General features: G+C 47.5%; 1 long non-coding RNA gene across 1 annotated transcript; it reads left to right on the top strand.

Annotated features, from left to right (window-relative positions):
• The first annotated feature begins 387 nt into the window (after positions 1 to 387).
• Positions 388 to 17,375, top strand: LOC119565204. Its single transcript, XR_005223846.2, has 3 exons — positions 388 to 422; positions 1,341 to 1,447; positions 17,339 to 17,375. It is a non-coding gene; the product is annotated as an uncharacterized LOC119565204 (long non-coding RNA).
• Positions 17,376 to 22,248: the final 4,873 nt, after the last annotated feature.

The following is a 22,248-nucleotide window of genomic DNA, read 5'->3' as shown; positions in this document are numbered from 1 at the left end:
AGATTCAAAGAGTTAAAGTTTTCTAACAAACAGTTTGTCAACATCACATGTCAAAATACAAAGTAAATATGCCTAAACTAAAGGTCTTAAGCTGCATTTATCTTGTTTTGCCTACCTGTAAATTTAGATAATTTTCTATGGAAATACATTTTATCTGTTTGTGTATATGGTGAAATAGATGTTTACCAACAAGTACCGTTAAAAATCTAATGCTTCCAAGCCTTAGCATATGCCAGTCCAGAACTGCAGGGACTGAGCAGGATTTTCCATGCAATTGCTCCTCCTAGCCACCAGGGGCCACTGTGGTGGCTGGCACAGCAACAGGGAAGGAAGACTGTCTCTTGTGTGCTCTCACTGTTCCCTCTGCTGGCTCTCAGGCAGTGAGGAGGAGGAAGGAAGCAGGCTGCCTGGAATGCAGAGGGGTGAGGAATTGACTTGGGGGTGAGATACTGGGACAAAGGTCCAAGGAGGAACGGGGTTAGAAACAAGGATGTGGATCCAAGCTAGTGGGGGCCTGGGATGTAGAGGCATGGGGGATTAAGGAAACAACTGGGACAGGGACAGGTGTGGGGGGGCAGAAGCAGGAGGGTCTGAAACCACTAGAATACACGCCCCTCAGAACCTAGAAGAGAGCTAAGGTTTCCTCTGTCTCAGCATTCCTCTGCTGTCAGCAAATAGCTGTGAAATGTACTGGCAAAGTGTGTGCCTCAGCTCACTCTAGTGACTGGTCTACACAGAGGATGACAACCTACTACTGCTATCACTTACTGTGTTAGCTCCGTTGGCGGAGGACTGTGATGTTGAGCTAAAGATTCTAACTCCAGTGATGAACCAGGTCGGAGTCAACATGATTCAGCATAATGGAATTTGGTTTTTTCCTCTGTTTGTTTTAAATTTCAGAAACTACATATAAAATTGTAGATTAAAATGTTAAGGTTGCAAAATCCAGGAAATACCAGAATTAAGTTTGCCTGTGTATTCTTAATTTGGCACCCTTGGGCATATCTGTTATGACAGTTTAATTACACAATTACACACTACTTTTTCAGAGGAGCCATGCCTCATTCAGTGCATAGGATGGACCATGCTCAATGAATGAATCAGGCCTTTGTAATTAATGAGGCTGCAGTCTGTAGGACCCCTACCTCATTTGTTGAAAGGGATGGCTGCTGATTTCAGGGAGAGAAAGGAGGGACTTGTGCTTTAGGCAGTCAGAATCCAGTTCTACTGGGTGACATCTATCACTGCCTCTGCCATAGGGGTCCTGTGGGATGCTGGGCAAATCATTTACACAGACCTTTTTTCAGGTGGCCACTAATTGAGTGTTCCTCATTTTCTAGGTGCCTGACTTGACACCATAGGGTTTGAGTTGCAGCAGGGAGTGCTCACTACTTCTGCAAGTGAAGGCAATGAGAGCTGTGCTTTGACCACAGAGTGCTATAAAATGGTAAGTACTCTGAAAAAAATCAAGTCCTCAGCATTTAAAATTGGGCATCTAAAATTAGGTTATATCTGACATTCATTTTTATCAGTTCTCCAGCTGTAAAATGGGAATAATTTTACTGCTTTCCCTCACAGGGTTGCTGTGAAGATAAATTAATGTTTCTGAAGCACTCGGATTCTGCCGTGTTGAGCACCATAGAAAAGTCCCTGAGGCAGCTAACAATTCTATATTTGCAGTAGGGTTTGAATAGTGTGCAGTAAATAAGGCATATGGCTATGCATTGGAGTGAGTGCCACCCATCCTGTCCCTTAAATCAGAGTTAGGAACTGTGGGAGGGGAGAGAAGAGTATGTGATCATGTAATGAAAGACCATTATAATGCATAGGCACAAAGGGTTGAATTGACAACCTTAATTGTGGCATTTACTAACTTTTGAGTGCTTGACTTTGCAACCTTAATGCTATTTTAATGTAGTTTTTTGTATATAAATTTAGTCTGGGTGCAGCTGTACAGAACAACAGCTAGAGAAATGCTTCTTAGCAGATTAAGTGAGATGTCTTGAAGTTTGCTACCAGATCTTAGTGGTTCTGAGGCCTAGTCCTCCTCCCACTGATTTCAGTGACAGAGTGATAAAATTTCCATTAACTTCAGTGGGAGCTGGATCACAGCCCTTGGAAACCTTTTATTTGCTTATTTTAAAGTTTAAGCATTTGTTTAAGTGGGTGTTTTGTGATTCTTCAATACCCATTTCTTGAATAGAATTACTTTACAGATGAATGATATAATTCCTTTGGCTTCTTTACTTTCTTCATTTTTTTGGACATTTTTAGAAATGAGTTTAGTTACTTTAATATACTACACACATTTGATTCCATCATTATGCTCATTGAATACCATCTTAAATTCTGCTCTGATCCCCCAGATATGGTTTAGCCGCAGTCTTGTTTTTTTAAGCTTCTTGCCATAACATTTGTGTGATGCTAATAGTTGGGTTCTTTGCCCAGTTAAGTGGATAACAAGTGTAACTGGTGACAAGGCAGCCACAAAGGTGCCTGTAAAGCTGTTAGTGTAACAGCTGTGCAGCAGTTAACAAAAGATTAAACTACTGTACTCGAGGCAGGTGAGGAAAGGGATTTAACTTCTTTCATAATGTGAAAGTTGCTTAAGATAGAATAAAAGCCACAAGAAAAGCTATCAGTCACTGAGAACAGATGCAGATTGGAAAGATGCTTCAATAAAATGAATTCAATGAATATGGTGTTTTTGAATATGGGCTTAATCCTGATCCCACTGATACAGGATGAAGTCCCACATGCAGTGCATACTAACTACATGTGTCATAAAGGTAGTTTAACATTTAAAAAGGTAGTGGAGGAGCTAATATGGAAGAGCAATGTACAAAACTTAGTTTTGGTTTAGCCTTAGAATTTGCAACATTGGCCAGCAGGGCCTGAGAGCAATATGGAGGTTACTCAAACCCAGAGGAAGAGAATATTTATTATATTATTCCTGAACCCTTGAAGACTTGCCTCTCTACAGGCATTAATTTCATTAAAAATTGTCAGCCCTCCTAGCTAGCCACAGGGTGGTGCTGCTGGTGACACATGGTACAAAAATTTAGCCCAGAATGGAGAGTTAGGTCAACACCCAACTTCCATTTAGGCAATATAATATCCTAAGTCCTTGCTTTAGGGAGTAGCTGATGAGAACCCCTTTGGCATGTGTTCTTGGGCTGTATTACAAAGCAGAAGAGAGTTCATACTCTGCTGCCTAACCCCTCAACCCTGTCACTCCAAATAAAATAAAAGAAACAAACTTGTGCCTTTTGCTCTGTCACCTGCAGGAAGAGCCATTACAGCCTATATGACATATCTATGTGAACTTGGAATGTAAAACCTTATATTGGGCATACACAAAAGGGTAGAGTTAAATTTTCTCTGAATTTCCTGGTGTTTGAAATCCCAAACAATGTTGTATTAATGAATTCTATTGCACTGAATATAAATTAACGTGAGTAGGGCCATTTGAAGTGTGTGTGTGTGTGTGTGTGTATTTTTTCCCGGAATTTAAACTGAAAATTAATTAAACCTACATTTACAAAATGGACTATAAATTAATTATCTTTGAAAAATGAAAAAAAAATCACCTATGAGGACATGCCAGGATTTGCTTCTAAAGAAAGATCTTGAACATATTTGAAATTCAACTCTTGTAAAGTCCATCTCTGGACCCAAGTACAATCTGAACTCTTTCTGAATAAAGAGTATTTAACACAGAACCTCAAGGGAAACTGAGTTGATTAAAATTCTCTCAGTATTTTGATTAATACAGCACTCTCTTTCACTAACTAAGCAAAGACAAACCACACTCGTGGATTATTTCTGTACTTATTTCTTCTGCTTCTTAGTAATGTTCAGGTGAAACAATATAAACTGAAAGTTAGTAATATTACCATAACTAATTGAGAGCGGCTTCTAAAAGAAGGTGCATGGAATGTTAAAAACAAACAAAAAAACAATCAGACAAACCACTTTTTTGTTGTAGTCTGAATTTCAGGATCTTTGAACGTGCAGGTTCCTTTCACCATCTTTCTTCAATGTACTGTAGCTCACTGTATAATTTTAATCAGATAATCCATCAAGGAAGAGTCTATCTTATGACAAGTGAAAGAATGTGCAAATTTTCATTGCAAAGAAAGTTTGATTAAGGCAGCACACAGCAGGGTTAACACAGATTATGTCTTGCTTTCAGAATTGGATTGCTTTTTTTTATTCTGTTTTAGAACATTTAAACCAGAATTGGCTTTGAATATCCATGAAATTTATGGATTTCTCAAATCAAGATTCCATCCTGTAACAGGTTGGCACTCACATCTTGTGAGCACCCCTCCCCAGTGGCTAACAGGGAGAAGGGGAGGGAGACCCAGGCCTATCTACTACTCCAGGTCCCAGCCCAGGGACCTTGTAAATAGTAGCCATCTGCCACATCCCTTTAACTAAACTGCATCGCTTCTACACTTCCCTGGGCTACTTCCCCACAACCTCAACACATTCTTCACCCTTATCTCAGGGCCTTGTTCTGGTTGAGTCCCAGCAGTCAGCATGGAGATCCTTCTCAAGCCAACACCTCCACCCTGGTCTCTGCCAGCACTGCTCTGTCCAAGCTACTGTAGCTCCCTCAGCCAGCCAGGCACACTCCTCTAGCTCCAGCAAGGAACTGAGTGACTCTGGCCCTGCAGCTCCTTGTAGGTGAACCTGCTGGCTCCAGATTGGCTATTTCCTGTGACCTCCCTCATTGGCTGCTTCCCCACAACCACTCTAGGCTGCTTGGAGGACGTCTCTTCTGCTCCTGTTTGGAACAGAATGTGGCAGGACTGCAGGGTCTTCCAGAGCACCTCAAAGGGTCTGGTATACCCCGTCACACCCCCACAAATTGATCTGAATATATTTGTAAAATTGAAAAAGATATTTTTGTTTTTGTTCTTCCTACAGGGAGTGACCCAGCACACTGTCTTAGACTTTCTCTCACTATCCTGATCAAGGGGGTTGCTTTCACTGTCTTAATACGTAAAACGGATTAATGTTCCTTAAAATAGCTGTATAATCCCACTTAGGCTTTCATCTACACCTGGGAGGTTATTCTTTCCCTTTACAGTTCCTTTCTCCATCTCTTACATTGGCTTTGGGTGATGGTAGAATTAAAAATCTGACTGTTATTTATACAGCACTTAAAATGTACTAAGCATTACAAAGCAAACAACACAGGCATTTGCCCTCAAAAGTTTAGTCTAAGAGCTTGACTGTGCATGTTCACGCACTACTCGCTGATCCTTTGATATCCATAGGAGTACTCACATGAGTGAAGTTACTCTTGTGTACATTAGTGGGCTTGAGCCATGTGACACAATGAATGTGTAACACACAGAGGAAGTGTCAGGGAGGACAAGAATTACAGTGATAAGATCAGTTACTTAGTTTTGATGTGTGCATCTCTTAGTTCAAATACATATATTTATTCTCTTAGTGATGTGTGCATCTCTTAGTTCAAATACATTATTTATTTAACGTTAACTCGCTTTCAGCAATGTGGAAGAAAAGAGCTTTTAGGAAGCTTTTGAAATGAGGAGAGGGTGGTGGCTAGCTGAACAGGGAACAAATGGCCCTGGTGTCACTGCACTGGCAAATGTATGCTCAGCCATATAGATCTGATTCCCAGTTTAGTTGTGCACCTAATTATTTAACCATCACAAAATGTATTTAGTGACCAAATAGGATAGTGGTATCCATCCAGCATTAGCAATAAAGGAAAGAGAAATAGGGGGGAATTTGAATGCATTCACAGAAATAGGAGGTGTGCCTCTTATACATGGCAAGAGATACCAGTAAACAATGGCCATCTCATTGTCCTCCTTCAAATCCACTTTGAATACCTTTAAACTCTCCTCTGACATGATGACTACCAAAAAAAAAAACCCCAAAAAACTTAATCATAGTTAGGCAGCTGGTATTCTGTGACTTATCAGGCTGCCTAGTATTGTCTCATTGTTTCCTTGTACTCCCTGTTTGTTTTATTCACCTGTTGTGTGTTCTGAACTTAGGGCTTCTTTACACTGGCAAGTTTGTTCACAGTAAAGCAGCTTTGAGCGCAGTAACTCCCGACGTGTACACACTGCCAAGCCACTTAGTGCTCTAAAAAAACGACCTCAAGGAGAGGTGTAGAGCTTTCTGTGCCAGGGCCACAGCGCTGCGGTGCCAGTGTAGACACTGTTGTGATTACAGTGCTGCAATTGGCCTCCAGGAGGTGTCCCACAATGCCTGTTCTCACCTATCTAGCCATCGGTTTGAACTCTACTGCCCTGCCTTCAGGTGACCAGCTGTCAGCCCCACCCCATACATTCCTTTGCAAATTTGAAAGTCTCCTTCCTGTTTGCTCCCTGACCTGTGCAGTGGTCTCAGCGCATCTTTCCAGGTGGCCATGCCTGCTCCACGCACCAGGCGATCCCCCACTTGGAGCAATGCCGAGCTGCTGGACCTCATCGGAGAGGAGGCAGTGCAGTCACAGCTGTGCTCCAGCTGTCGGAATTTTGATACCTATAGACAGATTTCTAGAAGCATGATAGAAAAGGGCTATGACCGGGATACATTGCAGTGCAGGGTCAAAGTGAAGGAGCTGCAGAATGCCTACCACAAGGCACGGGAGGCAAACCACTGTGCCCACGAGCTGCCGGTTCTACAAAGAGCTGGACACGATACTTGGTGATGACCCCACCTCCACTGTGAAGTCTCCTGTGGATACTTCTTTGGCTTCGTTGCCAAATCGAGAGTGGACCGAGCCAGGAAGAAGCAATCTTGGATGAAGAGGGGGAGGGGGAACCAGAGGCAGAGGATGACTCGGAGGCCAGAGATGCATGCAGTCAGGAGCTCTTTTCTACCCTGAAGGAGCCTAGCCAGTCACAGCAGGCGGATATTGGCGAAGCGCAAACGGGAGAGGAGGCCCCCAGTAAGTGGATCTGATTTTGGGAATTGCTGAAGTGAGTTGTTGGGGGCAGGAGGGTTGCAGGAAGCAGGCTTGTCTCCCACATCATGCCTAGTTTGAGCGGCGGAACAGGCTTTCGATACACTCCCTCACTTCACGGAAATCTCCCTCAGAGATCTCCAGGAAACTCTTGTGGGGGTACTGGGCAATCTGCTCCCGCAGGTTCCTCACCAGAGCTGCTTTGTTTCTTGCCCCATTAACGATAACTTTCCCGCACCACTGTGCCATCGGGGGGGGGGCGGGGGGGAGGAGATGCGGGGGGGACCATAGCTGCACACAGGCTAGCTGCATTGGGCCCAGGGCGGAAGCCGCAGACTTGGAGAAGACCCTCCCTTGATTCCTTAATCACCCTCAGCAGTGAGATATCTTCCAAAATGATCACCTCCTGTGGAAAGTGTTGGGACAGGAATGATTATCAGGCCCAGCCTACAGTGCTGGCTCTCCCCACATGCCCAAGAGCCACGTTCCCAGTGTACAGCAGTGTCTGGCAACAGTAATTTACCCTGCTGCTGCAGCTGTTCACCATATTGGGGATCTTTTGGCTTATGTGTGCTTGCCTGGGGTCAGCCAGTTAGTGTCAGGTGTGTGAGTACTGGCTGTCTTTTAAAGCACTAAAACAGTGTTGTCTGTGTTGCAAACAATACTGCTTCTGTAAAATGTTGCATTTAAACTTCACAGAAATGACCTTGGGAGGCCAGCCTCCCTTATCGGCGGCAGAATGGTTGCAAAGAATTTGCAAGTGGCCAAGGACTAAGGAGGACTTTATGCATGAGGTTATGATGCAGTCCGCTGCCGAGAAAAAAAAATTGGAGTGGCGGGACAGCGAGAAGAGGGATCAAAAGGAACGCGGCACACCAGAAAGAAGCCACGGAGCAGCTCTTAACAGTTATGGAGCGCCAAGCAGACACACTCCAGGAGATACTAGCTCTTCAAACCAAGCAGCTCCGCGCCCACCCTCCCCTGCAGCCGCTGTTGCAAAACTCTTTCCCATGCGCCTCCACACACTGCCAACACACTCTTATCAATCTCTGCAGCATTCTACTCCTAATACCCACTACACTCAACACCCATCCATCTGCAGTTTGGCCCTGCTGAAGTACAACACCCGCTGCATCGTACTCCAAAGGAGAAGGTTGGGTATGGTCCCTGGACATACACAAATCTGTAGCCGTCTCGGGACCCTTCCTCCTCTTGAGACCTTCCATTCTGCCCCCCCTGCCCCTCCCTGCGGATTAATTTTTTCATTTGACTCTCTCTTCTGGTTGTTGTCTATCAATAAAAGAATTGTGTTTGTTTGAAAGCAATCTTTATTCTATTAAGTGAAAGCAAAAAGAGCACTGGAAAGCAACATACATACAGCTGTGTTAAGGCCCCTTCTTGCATCAAGTGCACCAATCACCTCCTAGCATTACAAGCACTGCAATCCCGAGCATAGCACCAAATATTAGTGGCTTTCAGCTTCAAATGGATGCCTCAAAGCATCCCTGATCCTTATGGCCCCACGCTGTGCCCCTCTAATAGCCCTGATCTCTGGCTGTTCAAATTCAGCGTCCAGGCACTGAGCCTCAGCGGCCCAGCCCTGAATGAACCTTTCACCCTTCCCTTCACAAATATTATGGAGCGTACGGCACGCTGCTATAAGCATAGGAATATCGTCATTGGCCAGGTCCAGCTTCCCATATAGGCAGCACCAGTGGGCCTTTAAAAAGCCAAAAGAACACTCAACAATCATTCTGCACTTGCTCAGCCTGTTGTTCATAGAATATCAGGGTTGGAAGGGACCTCAGGAGGTCATCTAGTCCAACCCCCTGCTCAAAGCAGGACCGATCCCAATTAAATCATCGCAGTCAGGGCTTTGTCAAGCCTGACCTTAAAAACTTCTAAGGAAGGAGATTCCACCACCTCCCTAGGTAACGCATTCCAGTGTTTCACCACCCTCCAAGTGAAAAAGTTTTTCCTAATATCCAACCTAAATCTCCCCCACGCCAACTTGAGACCATTACTTCTTGTTCTGTCATCTGCTACCACTGAGAACAGTCTAGAGCCATCCTCTCTGGAACCCCCTTTCAGGTAGTTGAAAGCAGCTCTCAAATCCCCCCTCATTCTTCTCTTCCGTAGACTAAACATCCCCAGTTCCCTCAGCCTCTCCTCATAAGTCATGTGTTCCAGTCCCCTAATCATTTTTGTTGCCCTCTGCTGGACTCTTTCCAATTTTTCCACATCCTTCTTGTAGTGTGGGGCCCAAAACTGGACACAGTACTCCAGATGAGGCCTCACCAGTGTTGAATAGAGGGGAACGATCACGTCCCTCGATCTGCTGGCAGTGCCCCTACGTATACATCCCAAAATGCCATTGGCCTTCTTGGCAACAAGGGCATACTGTTGACTTGTATCCAGCTTCTCGTCCACTGTAACCCCTAGGTCCTTTTCTGCAGAACTGCTGCCTAGCCATTCAGTCCCTAGTCTGTAGCGGTGCATTGAATTCTTCCATCCTAAGTGCAGGACTCTGCACTTGTCCCTGTTGAACCTCATCAGATTTCTTTTGGCCCAATCCTCCAATTTGTCTAGGTCCCTCTGTATCCTATCCCTACCCTCCAGCGTATCTACCTCTCCTCCCAGTTTAGTGTCACCTGCAAACTTGCTGAGGGTGCAATCCACACCATCCTCCAGATCATTTATGAAGATATTGAACAAAACCGGCCCCAGGACCGACCCTTGGGGCACTCCACTTGATACCGGCTGCCAACTAGACATGGAGCCATTGATCACTACCCATTGAGCCCGACAATCTAGCCAGCTTTCTATCCACTGTATAGTCCATTCATCCAGCCCATACTTCTTTAACTTGCTGGCAAGAATACTGTGGGAGACAGTGTCAAAAGCTTTGCTAAAGTCAAGGAACAACACGTCCAGTCCACTGCTTTCCCTTCATCCACAGAACCAGTTATCTCATCATAGGAGGCAATTAGATTAGTCAGGCATGACTTGCCCTTGGTGAATCCATCCTGACTGTTCCTAATCACTTTCCTCTCCTCTAAGTGCTTCAGAATTGATTCCCTGAGGACCTGCTCCATGATTTTTCCAGGGACTGAGGTGAGGCTGACTGGCCTGTAGTTCCCAGGATCCTCCTTCTTCCCTTTTTAAAAGATGGGCACTACATTAGCCTTTTTCCAGTTGTCCGGGACTTCCCCCGATCGCCATGAGTTTTCAAAGATAATGGCCAATGGCTCTGCAATCACATCCGCCAACTCCTTTAGCACTCTCGGATGCAACGCATTTGGCCCCATGGACTTGTGCACGTCCAGCTTTTCTAAATAGTCCCGAACCACTTCTTTCTCCACAGAGGGCTGGTTACCTCCTCCCCATGCTGTGCTGCCCAGTGCAGTAGTCTGGGAGCAGCGAACTGTTGTTCGAACTGTTGTTGAACCGCTTCTTGTTGCTGTCAAGGTGTCCTGTGTATGGATTCATAAGCCATGGCATTAAGGGGTAGGCAGGGTCTCCCAGGATCACAATGGGCATTTCGATTTCCCCTATGGTGATATTCTGGTTCAGGAAGAAAGTCCCTGCTTGCAGCTTCCTGAACAGGCCAGTGTTCCAAAAGATGTGTGCGTCATGCATCTTTCTGGACCAGCCTGCGTTAATGTCTGTGAAATGCCCATGGTGATCCACAAGCGCCTGGAGAACCATTGAGAAATATCCCTTGCAATTAATGTACTCGGTGGCCAGCTGGTCTGGTGCCAGAATTGGAATGTGTGTGTCATCTATCGCCCCTCCGCAGTTAGGGAAGCCCATTTGTGCAAAGCAGTCCACAATGTCACGCACGTTGGCCAGAGTCATGGTCTTTCAGAGTAGGATGCGATTAATGGCCCTGCACACTTGCATCAACACGAGTCCAATGGTCGACTTTCCCACTCCAAACTGGTTAGCAACCAATCAGTCTAGAGTAGCCAGCTTACACAGTGTAGTCATCATGCGTTTCTCCAACAGGGCAGGGCAGCTCTCATTCTCGTGTGCAGGGCTAGGGCGAGCTCATCACACAGTCCCATGATGTGGCTTTACTCATGCGAAAGTTCTGCAGCCACTGCTCGTGAAGTGCATCACGATGTGATTCCACCACTCAGTGCTTGTTTCCCGAGCCCAAAAGCGGCTTTCCACAGTGGTCAGCACCTCCGTGAATGCCACAAGAAATCTCATCTTGTAGCTACTACACATGGCAAGATCAATGTCGTACTCCTCTTGCCTTTGTGCACCGCTCCGAATAGCATCGCAAGTGTGAACACATTATTGCTCAGGCAGCTGACGGTGTGAACACACAACAGCGGTTTTCCTTCTGTGCTCTCTGAGTGGCGCTGTAACTGCCAGCACTGTAACTTTGCAAGTGTAGACGCGCCCTTAGATTGTGAGCTGATTTTTGTTATGGTTTGTACAATGCCTAGTACAGTGGGGCCTTGAACCATGACTGTGGCCCTTAAGCACAACAATAATACAAATAGTAAGTGTGCTGGAAAGAATTCCCAAGCCTTTTATCATCAAATTCATATCATCCTCCAAATTACAGATTGGAACATTAAAACCAGAGTGAACTGTGTTGTCTCTTTTCCTTCAGGTACTCAGATACGCGTAGGCCCCCAAAATCCCACTCACATAGGAGTGCATAAGCTCTCTGCCAGCTCTGGCTACTCAGAAATACCCCTAGGGCAGTGGTTCCCAAACTGGGGTTCGCAAAATGTTGCAGGGGGTTCTCAGGAAAAAAATTCCCTAATGGCGGACAGAGCTGTCCCTAGGGACCCTGGGCAGCACAGGGCCGGCAGCCTGGAGCCTCTGGACTTCCAAGAGCTAAGCAGACCAAAGCAAGCTTATCTATCACACTGAGGAGATTTAAACTTCAAGACCTTATAAGAAATGGAAAGGGAGGTAGATATTTTTTGCTGTTTTTAAAATTAAATAGACAGCTAGTATTGTTTTTAAAAGTATTATGGAAGAACAAGTTTAAGCTTTGTTGTAACGTGCGTTGTTTGCCTGGACGCTCAAGACCTGAACGTTTGTGTAGGAGGAACTCTTTGAGTTGGCTTCTTAAATACCTTCATGCTGTTTCACATCTGATACTCCTTGATGAAATGTAGGAGCCGTGTCTTATAACAGGTTTATTCAAAGGGATACAAGCTACGAAAGTGAGATCTTGGAAGAGTGTTGCCATTTTCATAATGTAATAAAAATACTGTATTGATAAATAACAATAATAAATAGTGTGTAATAAGCATGTCATAAAAACAAATTTTATATTTCCAAGATCACTGCTTTTATAATTTATACTCAGGTAAAGGAGAAAATCCCTGGAAATATTCATTTTTAGGAGGGGGTTCGCGAGAGTTGACATTTTAGTGAAAGGGGTTCACAGGTTGTTAAAGTTTGGGAACCACTACCCTAGGGACAGCTTAAAGTCTGCTTTGTTCCACCAGAGTTTCTAACTCTTTCCTGGGTCATCTTGATGTCTGCTTTGTGGAACTGGCACAGAGTCATCCATTTTGACCCAGTTTCTGCACTGAACAGGGAGACAGAAGAAATGTTTGGGAATGGGGTAGCGTGAAAAGGAGCATCAGGAACATTTTGCACACACTGAATTCTGGACAGTTGAAACTTGGGGCTGTGATGGGGCATCATACCACACCCCCACTTCTTCCACAGACAGAGTGCTCTGAGGCTTTGCCTGTGAACACTGCCATCTAGTTTATTTACAGTGTTTTAATCCCTCCCCTGATGCACATTAGTATTTCAACACCTTTACTGTATCTCAGTTTTCTAACCCCTTCACCAAAAGGAACGGGGGTAAGGTGTCTCTACTCAGACAAGAGAGAGTGGTGGGATTAGATTCCCCCCTCCCAAACACCCCTTCCTGTGCGTTTTTATACAGCTTCCTTATTAATGGGCTGATTGGCTTATTGACTCATTAGCCCCCATCTGTCCAGGTAATCAGGTACACCTGTCCAATTAGGCCTTCTCGAGGGAAACCTACTCAATATTAATAGTGGCCAGAGTGCTAGCCCTTGACACTGTCACAGAGGCAATAAAATAAAATGTAACCACGAATGAGTTTTCATTAGAGGTGAACTTGAAGCATGGGTAGGAAAGTTCAGGGTAAGTGATCTTGCTATTATTACAGACAGTGGAGACAAATGTGAAGTGTAAATTAACATGGGAAATATAAGGACAGAGCCATGCCTGGGTATACTCCTCTTACATGTCTAAAACATAGTCATTTGGGTAACTGAAATAAACTGATACAAAGCCACAGGTTTGTTTAGCAGTGAATCAGAGATGAGTGTTTAATGACTCCTTATACAAGTCATCAAGTGACAATTGAACCTAGGACCTTCAGTAGCAGAGGACAAGGCTGTACCACTTGAGCTAATAGAATAGTTGTATCAGCTATTAGGAGAAATACATTCTTATCTTCTGTCCAATCAAGTGGGAGACAAAACACACTTAGCCAGTGTTTTATGCCCGTATAGCTATAGCAGCAGTGTCACAGGGGTGCTGCAGTTGAGTGTGGTATTACAATTGTTTCCATTCCTGGCACCCTCCCCAAAGGTTGCCAGTCTCACTAGGTCGGTCTTCAGTGCCTCAGCCCTCCCGCCAAGTCAGACAGTCAAAATTGAACCCCTTCTGGGGTAGCAAAGAGTTCATCAGACTGTCTGCCCTCACCAGGGTCATCAGCCCCATCTCTAGGCCCTTTTAATCCAGCCCTTTGCTTGGGCTTCTAAAGGAGCCTTGTTCCCTTCTTAGGGCTTAGGCCAGTTTACTAGCAGCCCATGGGGGAACCCAGGCCCACCCACCTCACTCTGGGTTCTAATCCAGGGAGTATATAAACAGCAGTCACATACTGCTCCCTTCAGTTAGTTGCTGCTGTGTTCCCTGGGCCTCTTCTCACCTGTTACCTTACGGAAGTGGGGGAATGGTCCCGCTATTGTGGGGAACGTTCCTGGCTTATAAATTACCCCTGTGAAATGGGCTAGCCAAAGGATCTGAGTCCTCGCTCCCATTTCCTTTACCCAGAGGCCTGCCTGATCTCAAGGGATCCCTTTCCATTCTCCTGTGTGGCAAAGTCCTCATAACCTCAACAAGGCTGGGCCCAGGATTCGTTGTGGTCACTTAGAACAGAAGCTAGGGTGTAGGATTCATAAAGGTTTATGCGCTTGGCAACATTCAGGGCACACCTGGAGTGTTGTGTAGGAGCAGTGCACACACTGCTCCATCCAAGGGCATCAACCTTGGAATCTCGCCAAGATGACATGAACCGTGGGAAGCCTCTCAGGACTGGGCTCAAGGCCCAAGAGCAAGGAATGCGGTAGATAGAAATTGGTAAATAAGAATGTTAAACAAAGCCAGTGTATTCCTTTTATCTATTGGAGAATGTAATGCGCGGGGGGAGAGAGAGAATAAAGGGGAAGGTGGAAAGCTGACAGGCGGAAGCCTGTTAGCAGAGACCAGCCTGCTTGCTTGCTAAAAGCTGTGTTCTGTCTTGTCATTGAACCGCCACAACTGGCGCCCAAACGTGGGGCCCTCAGCACTCACCTTGCCCGGCAAGGGTTTCAGACGCGTCACTCATCCGCTTCGCGGATCCCGGTGAGTATTTTTCGTTGTGGTAAGTATGGGAAGCTCCCTCTCTGCTTTGCAAGTGCAACACCACAATGAGCTACAGTATTTGCTGCGTAAGGCTCAGCATGACTGCCCCACTCGAGAACTCACTCTCCTGCTACAGGAGGTGAGTGCCCAGTGCCCGTGGTACCCTGAAGCCGGAACCCTTAAGCTAGCGGACTGGGAGTGATTGGGCCAGACATTGCACAAAGAGCCTCGGGCGCCCGTACAGGCTTTACATGCCTGGCACCTCTGCCGCGACGCGATACAGCGTGTTGCCTCGGACAGGCCCTCCCTCGCGAAGCTGGTGATCTCGCCACGCCCGTCCGCTCCTGCGCCCCCCCCCACCGATGCAACACAGTGTGTCGCCTCGGAAGGACCCTCTCCCGCGCCAACAGAGGGGCTGCCGATCACGCCACCCCGGTCCGCTCCTGCAACCATCCCTCCCCCTGCTTTGCCCCCAGTGCCTCTATTACCACCGCCTCCCTGGCCTTCCCCACCGGAGCCGGTGTGTGATCGCCCTCCGCCCGTGGGGCCCCATGCTCTGGGGCCCCCCGGGGGGTCGTCTGCGTCTGCTCAAGGGCTTTCGCTGGTGCAACAAATGGTTCACGCAGCGAAGACTCGCTCAGATATTACAGCAGAGGAGCTGGCTGATCTGGTCTCAGTTTGTCCGGTGACCTGGCAGGATGATGGCCAGGGCAACCAGGTTGCAAACTGGGTCAGTTTGCCTTACTCGGTGATCAGAGAGGTAAAGAAAGCGATTCGCGAGTTTGGCCTGACTAGCACGTATGTGCGTGGTCTCATTGAAGGGCTAGGTTCTGGGTACTCCCTGGTCCCTGAAGACTGGAAGGCGCTGTTGCGCATGATGCTGACACCTAGTCAGTATGTTATTTGGCTTAGTGAGTATCGGCAGATGGCGGAACGCCAAGCCCAGGTATATAGAGAGCAAGGTATCATTTGTGAGCAATTGGCAGGGGAGGGCCAGTTTGCTACTGTTCAGCTGCAGTCTCAACTCCCTCAGGCCATCTTCCCCATTATTTCCACCTGCGCCCAGCATGCTTTCCGGAAGGTCCGGGATTCAGGCAGGCCTACTAAAAGCTTTGCCAGTATCCGTCAGGGTGCATCAGAGTCCTTTATGGATTTTACCAACAGATTGCAGGAGGCTATCCTCCGACAGGTGGATAGCCCTGCGGCAGCTCAGGAGATCCTGTTAAAAATGGCTGTTGAAAATGCGAACGAGGATTGCCGCCGTGCTCTCCAGGCTGCACAAGCCTCTGGAATTCTAGAGCTGTTGGACATGCTGCGGGCGTGCCAAAACAGTGGAACCCAAGCCCATAAGGCTGGAGTTCTGGCTGCCGCCCTGCAGAAAAGCGGGAAGGAGGGGAAGCGTTGTTACCGCTGTGGTAAGGAGGGTCACTTTCAGCGGGAGTGCCGCTCATCGATGGCGCCCGCCCGCCCCTCAAAGAAGTGCCCCAAGTGTCGGAAGGGCTATCACTGGGCTAATCGGTGTCGTAGTGGGTCAGGAAACCGCACGACGGGTCTCCCCCGAACCCAGGGCCAAACGGGGGTGTTTCCCACTCAGACAACTCTTCCTCTGCCTTAAAATCCATAGACTCTATGAGGGCGGCGACTGCCGGAAGTGCAGGGCTTGATTTGATTATGCAGGAGGATGCTGATTTTCAGTTGCCGGGGGAGGTTTGCGCCATACCTACGCAGGTGATGGGACCTCTCCCTGACGGGTTTGTGGGTCTGGTTCTCCCTCGCTCACACGCTGGGAAACAGGGCTTTTTTGTCATCCCAGGGGTCATCGATGCCGATTACACCGGCATTATTAAGGTTCAGGTGTGGACCCATCTTCTGCAGTCGCTCCCGCGTGGACGGTCAATTGCACAATTGATTTTAGTCCCCTATCAGGTGCCAGCCGCAGAGGATCAAGCCCGGGGCGGAGGCGGCTTTGGATCGACACTGGCTCACTTGCCGTCTCACAACACGTCCTCTCCACTTGTTGCTCTAACAATGTCGGTCCGCTCCTCGAAACCTCAGTTAACACTTCTCTTAAATAATGTTCCCTTTACAGGGCTGGTGGACACTGGAGCTGACGTTACGGTGATTCGTGATCCAGAGTGGCCAGTCGGTTGGCCAACAGTTCCTTCTAAAGAGTTGTGGGGGATCGGGGGTAGCAAACCCGGGCGCCAAAGTTTGTCTTGGGTCACGGTCTCTAAACCGGGAGGCCGTGTCCTTGCTACAATCCGCCCTTTTGTACTCCCTGTCCACCTCAATATTTGGGGCCGTGATTTACTTACAAAGCTGGACACCACCCTTGATATTAATATATAATGGCCCAAAATCCTCCCTCACCCACCTTGCCATCCGCATTACCATTGGTATGGCAATCCTTAGAGCCCGTATGGATTGACCAGTGGCCCCTCCCTCTAGAAAAGCTGAAAGCGCTTCATTCACTTGTACAACAATATTTGCATGCACAGCGCTTGGAGAGCTTCACTAGTCCTTGGAACTAGCTGCTGTTATTTTGGCCTTTTAACTTTTTCCTGATTGTCCCTTTAATTTGATCATGGACACGCATTATGTTTATCAGGTAATTAATCACTTACCCCTAGCCCTCATTACCCCTCAGGTCGATGCGGACCTCCTTCGCCTGTTTTTGTCTTTACAGTATCTCATCACCACTCGTAATTTCCCTTATTTTGTTGCTCATATTTGCAGTCATACCCCTCTGCCTGGGCTACTCATTGAAGGCAATGCGCGCGCCGATCGCGCGTTACGTGGTCAGGTAAATTCCCTTTTTTCTGACCCCATTGAAAGCCATTCCTTTTTTCATCAGTCTGCCTCTGTTTTGGCCCGACAGTTTCACATTCCTGCTGATCATGCACGTTCTATTGTTTGTTCCTGCCCCCACTGCGCCGCTGCTGCCCCTACCTTTTTTTATGCCATTAACCCTAGAGGTACCGCAGCGAATCAGCTGTGGCAAATGGATGTCACTCACGTGCCACAATTCTGCCCCTATTCGTTTTTACATGTTTTCATTGATACCTATTTGGGATTCCTTTGGGCGACCCCACAGCGTGGGGAAGCCACTCCCAAAGTTATTCACCATTTGCTAGCCTGTTTTGCTGTTATGGGTCACCCGAGCCAGATAAAAACGGATAATGCCCCGGCCTATTGCTCCACCGCCCTCTCCACCTTTTGTGCCCAATGAGACATCTGTCTCATACACGGGATCCCTTATAATTCCACAGGCCAAGCTATTGTTGAACGTGCAAATCGCACGCTAAAAACCCTGCTTGACAAACAATTAAAACAAGGGGAGCTGCGTCTCCGAACCTTAGGAGACATTCAGCAACAACTGCATATCCTTTTGTTTAAATAATTTAACGCTGAACGCAGATCAGCAGACCCCCGCGGATCGGCATTTTCACAAATCTGAGGTACTGGAAAGACCGCGTGTCTATTACCGTCAGCTGCCCGATCCGCAATGGTTGGGCCCAGTGCCTTTAAACACTTGGGGTCGGGGATATGCTGCTGTGTTTCTCCCTGCAGGACCATTGTGGGTTCCAGGCCGGTGTGTGCGACCGGCACTGAAACAGCATGGCGTGGCACCAGGGGCTGTTGAACCCCATACCGGAGTTTCAGCTGACCTTGGAGGAGAACGCGGTGCCTCCCGGGTCGACAACGGCGGGACGGAGACGGAGGAGACGTAACGTCCCAAGCCAGCCCGTGACATGGGGAGCAGTAAAAGCATTGGTCGCCGCGGCTCAACGAAGACTGGCAGCAAACCAACAGCCAGAGACTCCTGAGACTCTGTCTGTGGCGATTCTCGCCCAAATTACTGCTAATTCTGTACTGATTGTATGCCTTCTGTGCCTGCTATTTCCTGGAGGGGTTGACTTGGGAGCGCTTTCTCCGTTACGGGCCCGAATGACATGTAACCTATAGGAAAGATTGGCTTCAATAGCAAATGTTACCCACTTTTGTTTATTTGATTTTGTAGCAGCTGAAGAATTGTTAGGTACGTGCCTTATTCCAGTATGTCATCACCCTGAGGAAATTGGGAATGAGATGATGCTCGCCGCTTACTCGAACCTCTCTTCCCAGTACTCTAGCATGGCTAATTGGGGCCCAGCCAATCACACTTTACCTTCTTAAGCTTATTTTTTGCTGCTGCTGTGTACAATGTATTCCCTCTTTGTTAAGGCTTTGTCGAGACCCGCTCTGGCAGGCTCCACGAGTTATGACCTTGTCTGTCCGGGAGTTAATTGGCTTGCAAATGCAAATTGATGGCTACCATGAGATGGCCGAGCACAAATAAACAAAAAAGGAGGGGATGTAGGATTCATAAAGGTTTATGCGCTTGGCAACATTCAGGGCACACCCGGAGTGTTGTGTAGGAGCAGTGCACACACTGCTCCATCCAAGGGCATCAACCTTGGAATCTCGCCAAGATGACATGAACCGTGGGAAGCCTCTCAGGACTGGGCTCAAGGCCCAAGAGCAAGGAATGCGGTAGATAGAAATTGGTAAATAAGAATGTTAAACAAAGCCAGTGTATTCCTTTTATCTATTGGAGAATGTAATGCGCGGGGGGAGAGAGAGAATAAAGGGGAAGGTGGAAAGCTGACAGGCAGAAGCCTGTTAGCAGAGACCAGCCTGCTTGCTTGCTAAAAGCTGTGTTCTGTCTTGTCATTGAACCGCCACACTAGGGTGTCCCCACTCCAGGGTGTTCTCTCTGCTCTGGACACTTCCCTGACACACTGGTCATTACATATAGTTCAAGCAAATACAATTTATTAAGCAGCAATCAATTTAAAATAAATAAGGAAAAATGGGACAGGTTAAAGGAAAACATATAACCCCACTCTGTGGCACAGGGACATTGTAAACAGCAGTCTCTGGGATGTAAGGGAAGTGCATAGTCTGTTTCTCACATTCCCAGGCCTCCTGCCAGGCCCTGGCTGTGCTGCAGGGATGCTGTGGGTCGGATACTTGCTCTGGCGGTGGCCACACGCCTTCAGGCTCTAGGTGGCAGGACTCTTCTTCCCAGCATCAGTACCCCTGCCCCATCAGGATTATGATCCCCCTCCAAGTCTGGCCTGCCAGGCCTCTTGGCTGGGGGCATCTCCCTGAGGTAGGCCCGCTGCCCAGGGCCCCTCCACTCTCCCCAGCTGCTCACCGCACGTGGCTCCATACTGCTCCACCCCAGCCCCAACACTGCTGCTGCTCTGCCTCCAGATCCCTGGGCTGCTTTTCTGGCCCCTCTGGCTCTGGTTGCTGCAGCTCTCCTCCCAGCACAGGTCTGCTCTCTGGGCTGCTTCTGTGGCTCTGCTCCCAGCACTGACCTGCTCCTTGGGATTTTTCTGTGGCTGGCACAGCTCTGCTCCCCAGCTTAGCTCAGGCTCCTGCTCTCTCTTTAGCTCACCCCGACTTTGGCCCAGGAAGTTCCAGCTCATACGGAGGATGGAACCCCCTGACCTCCTAACTCCCTCATTAGCCTGCCCACTCTGTCAATCAGGCTGACCTGAAGCATTAGCCTCTCCCCATTGTCCCTGGGAACTGTCAGTCTCAGGGTCCTGATTTCCCACCACCCCTTCCCCTTTCTTTTGGTACTGGGAGCTAGCAAACCCAAAGTCCCCCCACTAAGTTTTAGTAAGGGGCCAACAGTCCCCTTACACTTAGGGTTCAAAGTCTTAGGTCCTCTCTCCCAAGTCCAGTACACACAGTGCATAGAGCACATTTGGACAGCGAGGTACATCCATCTTCACCCCTCTTATTTCCAGCCAGGAAATGAGCTGCTACAGGCCTGCAGCTCATTTTATGTAAGCCTACTGGGGGCTCTGATTGGCTACTTTTGTGCAGCCTTTCTAGGCAGGCCTGGTGGACCCACATTCACTGCTCCTCTCCCAGGGCAAGGTGTAATAGGATGGCAAGGCCTCCAGTGGGGGTTCACTCTGTCACAGACAATCTAAGAAGGAGACTGCCAGAGTGTAAATGGCTGCATTTGTGTAACCCTTCTGCCAGGTGGAGCCAGCAGCAACCAGGGCCGGGTTCAATATCTAGGGGTTCCTTTTCATCGACACAACACAGAACTGGCTCAAGCCTCCACCCAGTAACCTGGAAAAATTACACACCACCCCTGGGCACCTCTGAGAGGCAATACTTCCCCATTCACAAGCACAGAGTCCGAGTGTAGAGAAGAAAATTTTAATGAAAAGAGGGAAGTCACCCACATTAATTAGGGAAAATGTCACAAGCAGGATTAATAATCATAGAACTGTGAGCAGGACACCCACCCCACAGTGCGTGGGGCAGTGCCTTCCGCCTCGTGTTCTTGAGTCCTACAACCAGCAGTTCCTTTTCTTTGCCCCTCTCCATACCCCACTCACAGTGGTTGTCCTTGGTCAGAGGGGACCCCAGGGTACAGAGGCACCTCTCACACGGGAAAGAAGGCACCTTGCTTGCTCTGGCATCTGAGCACTTACTTTAGCTGGCCGCCCCGCCAACTGCTGCTCCTCTCCACTGGCCATCCTGCCAGCTGCAGTTCCTCTCTGCAGTTCCTCGCCAGCCACTCGCTCTACTCACCACCTTGCCAGCCACTCGTTTACCAGCCGACTATCAATCACCTTCTGCTGCCACCTGCCTCTCTGTTGTGACCTCTGCACATCAGTCTCAGCTCTTAGCAAGCAGGACAGAAACACTGCCCTATCTCAAGTGATTTCAGCTCTGATTGAACATTTTAAAATAATGAAGAGGCTCCTAATAGAGCCTATTTAACTCTTTTTGAACAGCGAGGAAGGAACATGTTAAACCAGCCCAGAGAGGACCCTTGGGGAGGAGCTACACAATCCTGCCTGAGATACTTGTCGTCACCCCTCTTACTTCCACAGGGCTCTGGCATTCGAGCCCCTGGCTTAACAAGGTCCTTTCAGCTGAGGGTGACCCCCTTATTTGGGACAGGTTAAGCACAGTTCTGCTCCCCTTTATTCGCAGTAATGCTAACATTGGTAACAGCATTTCACTACCCCTGTATTCAGTACTAAGGTGATTTGTAACCCAACACCAGACAAAGTTGATCACTTTGAGCAACACACTACTCTATCTGCTGGATATCTGAGCAGAGTAGGTGTGTTCATGTAAATACAGTTTGCTCTTGAAGTCTCTCCCTCTCCCAGCTAGTTGTCAGGGAAGAATTCAGCAGACCTGCTTACATCAGGATCACAAAGAATGAGGGAAAAAAGTCACAGAAAGGTGCATGGAGATCAGTTTCTAGCCAGAGCAAACCTTAACATCAAAAATACTGTTTTATTTACTACTGTAGTTTGCTTATCATCTTACCTGCTTGTCGCTATTAGAAAAGAGATATACATTTCATTATATCAAGTTTCTTGCTAAATATATTAGTTCAGGCAGAAATACTTCAGCTTATATTTTAAAAAATATTTCAAAAAAATTGTTCCTCAGTCCCGGAATAGTTTATGATTATTAAGAAGTTCATGGGAAAGAGCCATCATTTCAGCTCTCAGTGTAGTAAGTAGTTTACTATCTAGAAAAGTGTAGTGCAAAACATTTTATTTATAGAAGAACTGCAGATTGTTTTATGCCTATATGGAATTCCAAACAGC

Source organism: Chelonia mydas, chromosome 1 (assembly GCF_015237465.2).
Source record: "Chelonia mydas isolate rCheMyd1 chromosome 1, rCheMyd1.pri.v2, whole genome shotgun sequence".
NCBI classification, from domain to species: Eukaryota; Metazoa; Chordata; order Testudines; family Cheloniidae; genus Chelonia; species Chelonia mydas.
The sequence above is the reverse complement of the archived record's forward strand: the minus strand, read 5'-3'. Positions and strand labels throughout refer to the sequence as shown.